At 40.9% G+C, this 14206-nt stretch overlaps 1 long non-coding RNA gene across 3 annotated transcripts in view; it reads right to left on the reverse strand.

Moving 5' to 3' along the window:
* LOC309374594 overlaps positions 1-2253 on the reverse strand; it is a 21946-nt gene extending 19693 nt beyond the window's left edge. The window contains exon 1 of one of the 3 annotated variants that reach the window (XR_014170637.1): positions 2140-2253. This is a non-coding gene — a long non-coding RNA (uncharacterized lncRNA). The other 2 variants (XR_014170638.1, XR_014170639.1) reach the window with 2 other exon arrangements.
* Positions 2254-14206: the final 11953 nt, after the last annotated feature.

Below are 14206 nucleotides of genomic sequence, written 5' to 3' on the forward strand. Positions count from 1 at the left end.
AATAAGTTTAACTTTTGTATTGCCCGGAACTGGGAATCCACAAGCATCTGTGCTTCGTTGGCATAGTGCCACACCTTGATTCTCTATCATGCTCCATCATGCTTCTTTTAATCTGAATATTTAGTACTCTTTCATGTCTTAATTACAGCAAATTGCACACAGTTGGCACCACTTCTTGAAATTAATCCCAGAGTACTTTGTTTCTGTCAAGCACAGTCAAAGCCTTGGAGAATAATAGTAAATGTTATTGCAGATCTAAATTTAAATGACTGTCTATGTATTTAACTTAAGCCTTTAATTATTCGTGCTGTACTGTTTTTTGGTTCAAATGTTAAACATTCTTCATTGAGAAAGTAAAATTGCTTTAGACAGCTTAAAACCTGCAGATATGTTTGGCTGTGATGTTAACATGACAATAATTATTTGTATTAACTTATTTTTTCAGGTGTGTAAAACTTTAGGCAGTACATAATATCCTGTCATGCTTTCATTTAATTTCTCATCATCAGTGATTTTTTTAAATAATAAAAAATAGCTAAATGTTATTTTAAGAAGCGGAATACTTATTTTCTCCTGGATTTTAAAAACCATTTTCATTCTTATATAGGGAATGGCAAAATTATATTCCTTTACCTTGTGCCTTTCTATAAAATAGAGGTAGATTTCTGCACACAATCTACAAACATATAAGCTTTGTCACTGTAGTTTTGTAATCATTGTTAGAATAGCCACTTCAGTTTAACAAAACACAAATGTATAGCAGGGGCCCCAAAATTCCCCCACCTGCTTAACATAATGAAATCTTTCTGCAGCGTATTCCAGAAACCTCAACACTGAGATATCCCCGCTCCCCATAATGCAGATCTCCATCCAAAGTAATGCACCTATCTTTCCCTCTCCCATGTATGTTATACAGATAGCTTTCGCATGACTATAGCATAAAAAAAACCACAACTCCAGGCCTCTGTGCATTTTTATAGAAGGGAAAATGCCTCCAGCTCCGTCTCTGATATTGAGCATATTCACAGCGAAAATGGGAAATGCAGTTTCTAAAATCTCTACAGACATTTATACAGCTGTATTCATTTTATTTCATATCAACATGCTTTTTGGAAGGGATAGAATTGTTATCACAAATGCAAACATATCTTAAGTTTCAAGACCAACACCAAAGAAATGTGTACTTACAAAATTTGTGATAAAACAGGGTGGGTTTTTTCCTCCTTTCGAAATTCACCTCTCCCCCCCCCCAACACACATATATAGTGCTGCACATCACAGCTTCTCACACTCCCTTTTGCAATGTGATTTTTAAAAGAGATACCTGTTTTGCTCATTTTTATCATCGCAAGAGCGTACCTGATCTTTCTGACTACAAAGTTTCCAAGCATCTGCAAGGTCCCTTTCAAGCTGTGTTATCTGCTGTTCTAGCTGAGCAAGTACCATTTTGTGTTCCTGCTAGCAAGCTATTACATTCAGATGCAACAGCTGCAAAGGGATTTCCTAGATGTCCTATCTCAAGAACAGGTTTCCTTTGGTTCAGAGGTATATTAGCAGTTTCAGGGTTTTGTTCCTATAGATTCCGGTTCCTCTTCTTCCACTTGAGAAGCAGTATACTTAGTTTATTTATTTTCCTCCCAAGCAACTTCTCTCTCTCTCTCTCTCTCTCTCTCTCTCTCTCTCTCTCTCTCTCTCTCTCTCTCTCTCTCTCCCCCGCCCCTTGCATCTATAGGTACAGAAACTGTAGTGGATTATACCCCATTTTGTCAACTGTCAAATAAGAAACATGACTGGCAATGAATCTCATTAAGTTGAACAAGCGAGCATTACCTATCATGAGGGATAATTTTCCACACATAAAAAGTTGCTTCCTTGCAACTTTGATTCCAAAAATATATAGGCTTTGCATACTGGGCAGGGGACACTTCTGCTGAGTTTTTTTGGGCAGGGGGAGTCAATCGCATACTGGGAAGTTCAGGTTGCACAATTAGAGTTGACTTAATAATCAACAAACCCACTTCCCTGAAAGATCAGGCATTTTACGAAAAGGAAAGTGATAGGAAAAGGCACCGAAAAGTGCAGAATAACACTTGCATCAGATATGAATGAATGCTTAATAAATAGCCAACATCATCTTACCTCCCCACACACAAATTTGGATAAATCCTCAATGAACAGGTCATCAGGAAGTGACCTGGGAAAGGGCACTGGAAAATCCATATGTCTTGGAAAAGAAAGCAGAAGGTCAATTCAGATGTGATGCTCAAATTCTGTGATATTTCAACTTTAAAGCAGTCATGGGGGAGGGCTCCAATTTAGTGGAGTGGTTAGTTTAACCCTTTCCCCCAAATCTAAATCCGCAAACACACACACACATATATGGAGTCTTCTTTCAAACCCAGAGTGTGACTATATCTAATAGGAGCTTCAGGGTTGAAGGAAACGGCACCAAGAGCTAGCATTAAAGAACCCCTTTGCCAACGTTGCTACTCCAAATTGGAATGTGACAACTGCTAGAAAGTGAGCCAAAAAAATAAATAAATCCCTTGTGAGATGGGTTGCTCTCAACCTGTATTCACTGAGTTGCTGTGTGGATAGTTAATTTGTGTTTGATCCTTCCTTGTGCCTTCTCAAGGAATTTTAATTTTTGTATGCTTAGTAAACCTGGATAGCCATATATACAAAAAAAAATTGCTAGGAAAGAATTTTCTTCTGCATCCAGTTGAGATCAGGGTTGAACGTACAGTATTTTCATCAAGAAGCTTCTCCTCACTTGGCTACTACTGTCTACTATTGTTAATTGCAGTTCATTTTGGTTCCTTTCTGAATTCAGACATCATCTTCATCGGGTCTGGCTACCAGCTCAGCTACCTAATAGCGTACAACTACCAGGTGACACCACATTTGGAGATGAGGGTCATGGAGGATGAAGGAAGAGACACCTAGTTTTGCGATGTAAATGTTTTATGCTCTTACTTATGTGCACATTGAGTGTGCATTATGCTCCCACATGGGTAGGTAAGGAGGTTATTGGCTGATAGCCATAGCAATACACAATCTGGAATGGTAAGCATCCAATCAAAAATTTTATATTACTTTCTTCTTCATTGGGGGCAGGCCTGGTCGTGCTTTTTGCTTTACATGATAATAATGAATGCAAATGCTTCTACGAAGGGTATCATAGAAAGGATAAGATTATGACACCAGCTAATGATGGCGGGCAAGTGGATTAGCTGCTGCCTTTGTTAAAACTATCTCTTCAGTGCATTCCAATAATTAAACCTAGGGAAGCACGTCAACATTCTAGTGTTCTGAAGTCCTTTTGAATTATCCCACTATCTTAAGTCATCAGACACCCAGAGACATTTTAAAAAAACAAACCCCAACATGTTTGCACTTCTTTTAATCAGATGCACAAAATAATGATCAAATTAATTTGTTTTCCTCATTGCTTTAATATGTTTTGTGGGAAGCAATTCATAACTAAGTAACTAAATCAGAGAAAAAAATCACCAATCCAGAAAATACACTATCAACATTTCTGAATGAATGCTTGGTCTGAACAAACCAACGAATCCTAGAATAGAGAAGAGAATAGTTTTCACATTTTGATTCCTTTTTATAAACATGCATTTTTAAACCTCTATATGTTAACCATTAAAACGCTTTTGTTTTTGTTGAAGTGCTCAAGTTTTGGGGTCGTTCGGTGGATTCAGAAATAGCCTCTTGCACAAGTTGACTTGAATAGCCTCTTTTCTTACTTCTGGGATCTCAACAAATAAGGAGAACTTGTGCATTATGTCCTGCTCAAAGGACAGTGGATACCTTCAACATCCTAGAAATGGTAAGGCATTGTCCTTCAGTCTAACCTATCTCATGGGGTAGCTATAAGCTATGATGATTACTGACTTCAAGAAGCAGGCATGCTTCAATTCCAATCCCTTCTGCCAAGCCACTTCCACCATACATCATCTTGGCTGTACTGTAGTCTCCCAAAACTACCCAGTGGTACCTTCAATGCAGAAGTCCAGGGCACCCCATTCAGCTGAATGAACTGGCTTGCCACATTACGAAGTTAGACAATGCACATTAAGACCCTCATAAGACTATTACATTCAGAGTATAAGCTCAAGACTAAAAAAAATAATAATAATCATAGGTGTGTTTTGTGGAAGGGGAAATCCTTCATAGCTCAGTAGTACAGTGTCTGCTTTGCATGCAGAAGGCTCCATGTAGAATTCCTGGCATCTTAAGGTACGGCTGGGACAGAAGCCTCTCCGAAAACTCAGCAAACCTCTACCAATCAGTGCTGCAAATACTGAGCTAGATAGACCAATGGTCTGACTCAGTATGAGGCAGCTGACTGTGCTGCCTAAGGAGAAATGAAATCTCATTCTCCACAACCAGGATGGAAATGTAGCAGTCTGGCAGAGGAGGAAGCAGATTGCTCCATCCCTCCTGCACCAGTCCACCTGCTTTACCTAACCTTTTGCTCCTCAGGCCAGCATGCAGAGACAGGCTACTAGCTTTTGATCAGGGTAGGAAAAAATGTTTGCAGGCTAACAATTTCCATGTGCTTATTTACAAGGGATTTGTGTGTGTGTGTGTGTGTGTGCACGCGTATGCACATTACAACAAAAAGACAGAACCTCTTATTTGCTTTGTTTTTCCAGGTTTTCCTATGCCGAAAAGTTGACTTGGTGATAAACGGTAATAACACCATTGCTCTTTCAGAGGGAAAAGCAAGCCAGACTAAGGAAAGAAGGGGGGTTCCTACTTGGTGTGCAAAGATTAATGGATTTTCTGCCCTCTGACAAGGTTTGTTAACAAGCCAAAGACAAGCGTATGGGGAAGACTTCAAGACACTGTAAATAAAAAGATCAATGTGAAAATCAAGTCCCTTTCCAAAGATGTTAAATTCTCTTAAGGGCACTCTGTAAGGTGGCTTTTATATCAGGATTTTATTTTATTTTTGGCTGGCCCTTTCATACTTTCCCCATAATCTACTTTGTATCACAAACAGGGATGCTCCTTTTTGCTATAATATATATGATTTATTTGTTTCAAAGATTTACGTGCCACCTTTCAGGACGAAACCCTCCCATCGACTAGCATGCTCCTGAATACTTAACTATTTCTCTAGGTAAAATCTCTTAAATAATTCCTTTATCTCTTTTCCCCCTCTTTTTTTTTTTTTTTTTTTGCAGACAAAAAGCACCAAGATTCTGAGTGCCTACTTTGGTTCATATGTTCCTGTGCTGCTCTTATACAGCAGCACAGGAGATACTTAAAAGTCTCATAGCACTGTGCTACCTATGAAGCCAACAGCCAGCCTGGCCTTAAGTGAACCAACTGGCAGTTGTGGACCTTGGAGTCTCAGATTTCAGTGGCACCCTGTGTGATGCCAGAATCTGCCCCCCCCCCGCTTTCTGTGGACATAATAGTTGCAACGCCTGCTGAAGCACCCCCGAAGCTCCCCACCCGGCATGACCGAACCAGTAACACTCCCCTAGATCCCCCTTTGCAACAGGATGCTCTCTAAGGATTCTCCACTGAGAATCACAAGTGGGGAGATTGTTATCATGCTGAGGTCCTACTTTGCGGTTTCCATACACATCTGGTTGGCTACTGCAAGAACAGGAAAATTATTCTATTTCCAACAAAAGAGCATGGTCAGTCCTCATTGGGCGGATTTAACTTCCTCCCCCAGCAAGGTTTCTAACCTTAGTGTCTCTCCTAAGCGTGTTGATACCCCCCCCCCTCTTGCATGTGGATGGTGCTATTTTGGCTACATTAAGGACCGGCGCTTGTAGAACGAGTTCATTATTTGCGTACAAGTAATAACAATAACACTAAAATTTTAGGCCATCTTTGCATGAAAACTTCCAATGTGCTTTCAAGTGTTCTTCAGACACTCCTAAGTGCATAGAGGAAATTAAATAGCCCTGGTTTAAAATATGCGGTGCTTGCATGTCTTGTTTGTTTGCTTCTAATGTATACAGATGTAATTAATGCTCATTACTAATCATAAAGCTGTTATAAGAGAGCCTGTTTTTAATGTGTAGTTAGTTGAGGATCAGCCTCGTTGTTTCACAACTAATTAACTCTTCCAGCTTTGCCCCTTGCCTCTAGAGACACAACACTACTACCTCAATATGTCGCTGTTCTCAGTTTTCTGGATAGCTCTTTGGACAGTTCTGTTTTAAAATCCAAGTGGCTGAAGCCATACCTGATTCCCAACCGCCCTTTTTATTTTATGCTTTCTTCAAGGACTCTGAGTTGCTCCCAAATTGCAACATCCTAGCCCTGCTTTCTGACAATTTCATTGTATTGTTCAATCTACAGGAAAATAGCCACATTAATACAGCTTAATTAGCAGAACTGCAATGTAAGGGAGAATACTCCAAGCAAGAAAAGTCTCCTGTGGAGCTAATAAGCATTCTTTGGGGGTAAAAATGCCAATTAAACAATTTACTACTATGTAAATTTTGCTATTGTATTAGCAGAAACTGGTCATTTGGTGCTTGTTCTAATGATGAAATCTATCACATAAGCACCTAGGTAATTAGCTGTGGGAATTCTAAACCATATTTAAAGGGTTTACAGTGATGGTCCATAAAAGGATAAGATGTTCAATCTACCGACAGAGTTGTCTTTTAGTCACTGTGGATCTTTAAAGGGAACACTGCCACCACAGTTTTGTGGAGAGTCCCCTTTAATAGTAAACACAGCCCCACCTTTATAGTAAACTCCAATTGGGATCAAAGGGATGTGTCTGATTCAGGTATCAGCAGGATGTTTTATGTTAGCACTTCAGGCTCACCTGGGAGCTGGCGTGATGTGCTTTGCACAGGACTCATGCTGATTCCTGAAAATCCCACCCTGTACAGCTGAATTTGTTCTACCAATGCTGCAGGAATCCCTCAGGGATAATGAAGTGGTGAAGCAAAGGGGACGTGCACTGGATCCGCACCTTGACTCCCGGACTACGATCCATTCACCTTACGCATTTTGCCATCAAGCTCTCGAGCCAAACACTGGAACTTCCTCTGATTCCTTATCGCAGCCCCTCTAAGGACTCCATTCAAAAGGTGATAAGTCATTGCCATAGTTCATACATGTCAGGGCCCTGCAGGGTCAAGCCTTCAAGCAGTCAGCTGGAAGGGCCAGAGGCAAGTACATAGACCTCGCAGGCGTCTAGCTCCAGAGCATCAAATGAAGATTAGAAGGACCAGAGGCAGATGTAGTCGGGTCAGGCAGATGGTCAGGTTGCAAAGAAAAAGAAAAAAGCAACAGTCCAGCGGAGGGAGGGAAAGGAGAGAGGGACGGGAGAAAGGTGAATCTATATGGCTGCTCTCAGTAATGCATTCTCTAGCCTGGAAAGCTGAGCCCAAAGCAGAGAGACTGATAGCTGTCTCAGTGGCACAGAGAGTAAAGCATCTGATCCCTGTTGCCAGATACCCTCCTTGCTTCAAGCCTCCTGGAACCCTATTTAAGTGGGGTGGAGCTGCAGCAGGGTGGCAAAGGAGCAGTGCAAAACCCATCCTACTTTGCAAATAATCACAGTGGTGCTCCACAAAGCAGGAGGATGGCTGTGCATCTATCCTTTTTTCAAAGTGCTGTCACGGGACAATCCTCTCTTTTGAAGGAGTCCTTAGTTTGAAGGCCTGGTTGATTTCAATTCAGCTTAAAGATAAACCGTAAAAGCTGAGACTTTGACATCGCCCATGCACAGCTAGCAACCTGGACAGGAGACTGAGCACACAGGTTACTTGGTGCCACCATTCCTATTTAAAGTGCATAAATTGTTTGCACATTTGCACCCAGCCATATTGATTAGCACTGCCTTCGCCAATTTGGTCCTCTCCAGATGTTTTGACTGACAACTACCATGAACCCAAAGGGGTCATGGGATGTGTAGTTCAAGACATCTGGAGGGCACTAGGGTGGTGAAGGTTGAATTGCCACATGCAAAATTCATTGCGAATCTGTCCCGTCAATTTTTTTATTGTACAATGTCTGCAGCATTCTTATGCCAGTGTTGTGTAGCCCAGACAGCAAATGTGCTGATTTGAAGGTATGCTGTGTGCAGGGTCCATAACTAATCTGGTTATACTTACCAAAGCAGAGGGCCTCCATTTTTCTTTTCCTTTTCCCTGTTTTGTTTATACCCTGCCTTCTGGTATAAACACACCACTTAGGGCAGCACGCCTAATGGAATGCTGTCCTGGGCTGGCTCTAGACACATCAAAGAAGCGTTTCAGTTAAATGTGTTTTAAGCTGTTGTATGAGAAATTGGGTTAGCAAAAATGGAACTCCACAGCGCCAGCTGATGTCAGTGTAAGAAGGCATAAGCAACACATATAAAGCACTTTTTCTTTGCCAATGTAGCTGAGTCCCATTATTTAAGTCCTAGCTCAGCAAATGGTTATCACAATCATACCTTCAATGGCACAGTTGGCTAATGGCCATCATTGGCGCTTGTGAGAGTGAATTTCATAGTTTACGTGCTGTGTGAAGAAATACTTCCTTGCGTTGGTCCTAGATTTCCCAAAATTTGGCTTTGCTAGATGTCCGCAAGTTCTACTGTCAACAGAAAGGGCGAAAAACATTTATTCATCCACTTTCTCTATGCCATACTGAATTTTATAAATGTCTCTTGTGCCACCTCTTGCTTGCCTTATCTGTAAAGTAACATGTCTGAAATAATACCACATTTTCTCCTAAGGGAGTTGCTCCATCCCCTTGAACATTTTGTTTGCCCAGAACCTTTTCTGAGCAGGGATCCTTATTTGGCCCAATAGGCTGTTTTCTTTAAACTGCACCTGATATCATGTCTGACATCAGTTGTGGCAAAGGTAAACACAGGGCTGTAAAGTGACAGTCTGGAGCTTAAAGTGTGCTCTTGCTTGCTTATTGGTGAGCAGTGCACACAAACCCCTTTGTTATATGATGTCATAATGGTGTCAGGTGATTTTCAGCTGGGTAGCCCTGCCTGTCTGTCAAAGTGGCCCATGCAGGGAGGGGGAGAGCAATACCTGGCCCACCAGCCAGATCCAGTTCCCCGCTTCTCAGAGAGATAAATATTCGTGCAACATAAGCCTTGCAATCTGTTGAGATTATTCCAAATAGTTACTCAGGTGCATTTGTGCTGCAGACATGTAGAGCTAGCATCTGCATGTACGCAAGAGTTCTGTAAACAACTCTGTTGCCTTAAAGCAATCTGTCAGTCTTTCCACGGTGTGGATGGTGAATATTCAGGTGACAGTGAAATTGTCTACTAAACACAGAAACTGAACACTGCCAGGACAAATGAGTGATTAGATATGCAGGCATACACACCCAAGTGAGCCTCAGAAAAGCATGGTAAGGAGCATGATAACCAGTTGCTACTTGCATGTAGAGTATTCCAAGGTGATAACAAGCTTTGCAAGGGAGCCAAAAGCATGGCAGAGGACTGGATGGAAAGTTGCCAAGCACAATAGGAAGAGTGTGCTCCAAGGGGATGCTAAGCTCAGTAAATCCATCCAATATGCATTGTTATCTGGGGGCTGACAAGAAATGCACAGGGGAGGCATCTGGTAGTGAATTGTACATGTATGCTGTGATTGTGGTTACTGAGGAGTAGTTGTCTCTGAAGCAGTTGGAAACTGCTGCTTCCAAGGGATCAAATACAAAACACATCCAACAGGGAGTTAGAATTTATTAGTTGGTGGGGGGTGGGAACCACCAAGCATATGCTAAGGCAGATTATACAAAGAAGTCTCCGTCGCTTTTGTAACGCAACAAGGCATCACAGCATCCAATAGGAGCACAACCAGCTCCAATACACTAAGTACTGTTGTAGGAGTCCAGTTCCTAATTCTACCAGAACAATTTTGTGGTCAATTTCAGATGAAGGTTGGTGCTCATGAAGGACATACGCAGCCGTATCAATGTACATGAGGGTGATGACTAGTCGAATTGGCCTGGCAAAGTCTGGGTAGTTGGCACAGCAATCAAAGCACTGAGTATCCACTATAGTTACATAGGGATGCTTGAGGAAGTCATTATTTGTGAATTTCTATATGAAATGACCCGATCAACATCACTCAGGACTAATATATGGATCATAACTTAGCTATTTTATTTCAAACTAAACAGTCCTTGGCCATTTAAATATTTAAATACAGATTTAAATACATATTTTGAAAAATAATACACATTTTTATATGTATTTTGACAGTTTTCTAAAATCACAGATTAACACAAAAAATGGATGAAATTGTGGTTAAAACACATAAAGGTGACACAGTTCTGTCAACCCCTCAAATTGGTGTTTCTCCTTTCCCATCCCTTCCAATGCCCATTTCCAGTTTTCTTCTGCACATAAATATCTAGAATATCTAGAAACAAATGTGTGATTTGTGGAACCTTTAAAGTTCTGGCAAACAATGCTTGAGTACAAAATTTCATTGCAGTTACAATGAATATTCCCATCTAAATGTGACAGTCACATAAAATGCCAAACCGTTATTTGCTCACTCATGGCTTCAAATACTGCTACGTCCTCATCCCCTTGGATGTTCAGATATCTCCCCTAGCATCCTGTTTTGCAGCACACCATAGTTTACCTGCAACCTAGAATTAGAAGTCACAGTTTATAGTTGCCACACAAGTATGGAACAATATAGTCAAGGGTTAGGAATGATGGGAGTTGTGCTCCAGTAACATCTGATGACCACAGGTTTCCCACTTCTGGTCAAGAGGTAAGATTTTGTTAGAGGTAAGATGTTGTTGGGCTCCAAATCCCTTCAGTCCCAGCAGCATGGCCAAGGGTTAGGGATGATGAAAGTTGCAATCCTGCACCATCTGGAAGACCTCAGGTTTTTCACCTCTGGTTTAGAGGCCAGATCACCATAAGAAGATGGCTGGTGCTTTTGCATTGAACAATGGTTTAAACTGTAGCATGGGATTTTTTATTTGTTAAAAGGAAAGTTTTGCTCATTAGTATTTAAGATTTGCTTAAAGGAGAAAAATAAAGTTTGCTTAAAAACAAAACAAAACCCCTAAATTCAAAAAAGACCTTGGCTCCCATTCGTATTTTGGTGAGATCTTTCAGATTTAAAAATAGACACCCTATCTTTTGCTTTGATAAGTAAACAGAGCAGAAAGTATTACAATAATCTCTTTGACGCCCCACTGAAGTATATAATACCTGTTTTATATGAATCTTCTGTTCATGCTCTAGTTGCTGGTTCACTTTCTCAGCATGATTTCATCAATCTTTCTGCTCAATGCTTCCCCCCTATTTCTTTCCTTTCTTTTCTTAATGCCCACTGCTCATGCACCTACCTCACTCTGCAGACTTTCTCTAGTTAAGTATACATTTTCTAGATAAGTATAATTACCACAGTTACCTGAATTTTCAAGTTAAACTTTAATACGCATCACATGCTAAAATACAGGTAGCACATTTTCAGGTTCTAATGAAACTCTGTAGCCACAGATTATTCCAGTACCACTGATTAACACATATGATTAATCTGAACTCAATTTACCTGTAGATAATTTCTCCCAAACTTTCATCTTTCTCCTACTCAAACCTCTTTGCAACAAAGCTATATACGTCAGCCTTCCACAACTTGGATGTTTCCCCAATCTGGGTGCCCCCTGGCACTGACTGTGTGGGACTACAAGTCCCATCAGTCCCAACCAGCATGGTCAATGGTCAAGGATGATGAGAGCTTTAGTTCAGTAACATGTAAAGAAGGCATCAGGTTGGTTGACATGGTCTACATTGTCTAACTTTTAAACCGTTCTCTATCCAAAAAAACCCATGCCTTTATGTCAATGTTCCTTACGGAACATAATAGGAGCATGACCAACACTCAGGCAAGACAATGAACTGACCATGCTGCCTCAATATAGTCATGCTCCATGTTGTACGGATGCCTGGTAATCGTCTTCCAAAGCAACTACTCTATTCCAAACTTTATAATGAAAAGCGTAATGCTGGTGGTCAGCAAAAGAGGTTTGAAGACAGTCTCAAGGCAAATCTTTAAAAATGTAGTATAAACACTGACAACTGGGGAACACTGGTCTGCGAGCACTCCAGTTGGAGAACAGCCTTTACCAAAGGTGTCATGGGCTTTGAAGACGCTTGAACTCAGGACGAAAGGGAGAAAGGTGCCAAGAGGAAGGCACGCTTGGCAAACCCTCACCATGATCAACTCCCACCCAGAAACCTATGTCCCTACTGTGGAAGGACATGTGGATACAGAATTGGCCTCCACAGTCACATATGGACTCATTGTTAAACCGTGTTCATGGAAGACAATCTTATTCAGCTATGAGTGATCACCAAAGAAGAAGCTCCAAATCCAGCACCACTCTGGCTCTGTCACAAACGAGTTCACCCAGCTCTCTCCTCCTCATGAATGAAATGTTGAAAGCCTCCTGGATGTTTACTAACACTTAGAGCTTGACTTACATAGTTACAAACTCCAATAAGCAGTTCATTTTCATGTCCTCTTATGCATGAAAGCCATGGATCCCTTGTAGCATTACCACTGTTACTCTCCCCATTTCCATTACCTCAAAATTGCTTACCAGTCACTGCCCACTAGTCAAATGATGCTTGATATCCCTTCCTCCCCATCGCTCAGTGGTGGAGGACACATTATATCTTAATGGCTGCTGCAGAATGAGCTAAAGGCCAAATAGGATGAGTGGCTTTGTTTTCAGCGAGGCTCAACCTTAACATTTATTTATACATACAACTTTATATATCACTTAATATTAAAAAAGGAATATCTAAGCAGTTTATATAGAATAGGGGGGGAGGGTGAATTAATATACATTCATATGAAAATGCAAAGGCTTCACTATGTCGTTTTAGGTATCTGCCAAAAACTTGTCTGTTGCAGCGGGAATGTGAAAACACGTGGTTTGATTATATCTATCCCTGCATGTGAAGACAGGCTCTGGCCCACTGAGCAGACAAGACCAATAGTGGATCTAATGGTCAAGAAAGCAGTTACATGCTGTAGAGGAAAATGAGGGGCACATGGGGCTCGTCAACCTGGGAAGGCAGCCCATGTAGAAGAAAAAAAACTCAGACCCTGAACCTCTGCTGCTTTGTGGCTACAGTACCTCAGGTTAAGTACTTAATTCATTCCGGAGGTCCGTACTTAACCTGAAACTGTTCTTAACCTGAAGCACCACTTTAGCTAATGGGGGCCTCCTGCTGCCGCCGCGCTGCTGGAACCCGATTTCTTTTCTCATCCTGAAGCAAAGTTCTTAGCCTGAAGCACTATTTCTGGGTTAGTGGAGTCTTTAACCTGAAGTGTATGTAACCTGAAGCATATGTAACCTGAGGTACCACTGTATACTCATTCATGAGAAAAGGCTATGGAGTAAACCCTGCACAAATCCATACTGGAGTCCCTAAGGCAGTTGGATGGTGTCCTGTATGGCCTTCTTCTGGCAACTCCTCTGGTGAAGCTGGTTCCAAACTTTGGCCCACATCAGCAAGGCCTTGTAGTCTGGGCAGCCCTCCATACATACTGCCTAGGCTTGCTCCCTGGAGATTTTAAAATTTCTTTTAATGTTTTATTCTGTTACATTGTTGTTGTTTTTTAAAAAAAACTATACAGGTGCTTTTGATGTTTTTTAATAAATGTTTTAAATAGGGGTTTGCTTTATTTTATATAGTATTGTTTCATCATAGATGTGTTTACCAGCATGAGCTCCTTCGGGAGGAAGAGTGGGGTATAAATTTAATAAATAAATAAAATGCAGCCAAATAAAACTTTTTGAAAAGCTAAATGAAAACAAAAAAAACCCCTATATAACATATATAAAACTGAACAGTATACAAAAAAAAAAGTTTGAGTATTAGTAGCCTTCTGAGTCAGCTGCTAGCCAATTTCTGCTGGGACTATGTGAATTATAATATCTATAAAGGGTGCAAAAACACAGAGAGATAGTATAGATCGATTTATCTGTACAAATTACACTGGCACATGTGGGACCAGCAAAATTTTTGTTTCCTTTTTTAAAGGACATTGTAGTATTTCAGCTACATAAATCTCTGCTGGATCACACCAAGGGCCAATCTAGTCCGCAATCCATCGTATTATGGAATACCATTTTTCAGATATTATGAAAATAAAACATATTACTCAGTAGACTACTGCCACCTCCTTCAGATCCCACCCAAGTC

Source organism: Podarcis melisellensis (genome assembly GCF_964234715.1).
Source record: "Podarcis melisellensis genome assembly, chromosome: 7".
NCBI lineage: Eukaryota > Metazoa > Chordata > Lepidosauria > Squamata > Lacertidae > Podarcis > Podarcis melisellensis.